This window comes from Mirounga leonina, unplaced genomic scaffold (genome assembly GCF_011800145.1).
Source record: "Mirounga leonina isolate KUSES-001 unplaced genomic scaffold, KU_Mleo_1.0 Mir_54, whole genome shotgun sequence".
Taxonomy (NCBI): domain Eukaryota; kingdom Metazoa; phylum Chordata; class Mammalia; order Carnivora; family Phocidae; genus Mirounga; species Mirounga leonina.
In genome coordinates, this window is record NW_023270812.1 from 11,904,643 (window position 1) to 11,905,697 (window position 1,055).

Genomic DNA, 1,055 nt, shown 5'->3' on the forward strand with positions numbered 1-1,055 from the left:
GATCCTGATGCTTCGAGCTCTGCTTTACACTTTCTGTATTTTCTAAAATTTTCTGCAGTGCATACTTATGATACAATTAGGGGACACTATAAAAACAGAAGTTATAATTAAAAAAAGGAAGACAGGAGCACCTGGGTGGCTCAGTTGTTAAGCATCTGCTTCGGCTCAGGTCATGGTCCCAGGGTCCTGGGATCGAGCCCCGCATTGGGCTCCCTGCTCAGCAGGAGGTCTTCTCCTCCCTCTTGTCTGCCCTCCACCCTGCTCCTGCTCGCTCTCGCTCTCTGTCTCTCTCTCTGGCAAAAAAAAAAAAAAAAATCTTTAAAAAAAGGAAAACCAAACGTTTTCAGAGATGTGACGAGCATGGCCCTTTCCTTGTTGGAAGACATCAGGAGCCTCCTGAGCTTTACTCACTGAGCACCATCGTCTACATGACCAAAATTCCTTAGGTCTTTATTTTTTTCCCCTTAGGGCTTTAAAAGGCAAAACATCTTCCCACTATTGGTATTTTTTGAAAATTGAATTTAAACTTTCTACCCAAAGCTTGTAAAAATCATCATCTTGTGTTTGAAGTCAAGATGTCTCAGGGCCTTCACAATTCCTGGAGAAACAAGGAACCATGGCCCATCCGCAGAGTTCTTTAATGGTTATTTTTAGACAGATTTTGAATCACACTGAAGAGTGAAGGGCTCAGGGGCCGTTCCAGGCGTGGGAGGCTCTGCCTTGTGACAATTAGCAATAATCGCGCCTCGGATAAACCTCATTGGTTACAATACTGCCACTGCGCAAAGCTCTGCCTTGTGACAAATGTGCTGCTTTGTCTCCCCAAATGGCTCATCGTGGGAGCAGCCCGTCCGCCTCCCCCGACCCCACGTGGACACCCCAGCCGGGCTCCAGGCGGCGCACCCACTGCCGTCCCGGCTGGCCCAGGGGCCGCCCCCGTGGAGTGTGGACACCGGGCCGACTGCTCTGGCAGCCGAGGCCCGCTCTTCTCTGCTCCCTTCTCACCAAGCTGCAGGGGTTGGCCGGGGCGGCCTGGTGGCTAACGGTTCCTCCTC

At 50.8% G+C, this 1,055-nt stretch overlaps 1 pseudogene; it reads right to left on the reverse strand.

Annotated features, from left to right (window-relative positions):
* Positions 1–639: 639 nt before the first annotated feature.
* On the reverse strand, positions 640–790 carry LOC118001879 (annotated as a pseudogene).
* Positions 791–1,055: the final 265 nt, after the last annotated feature.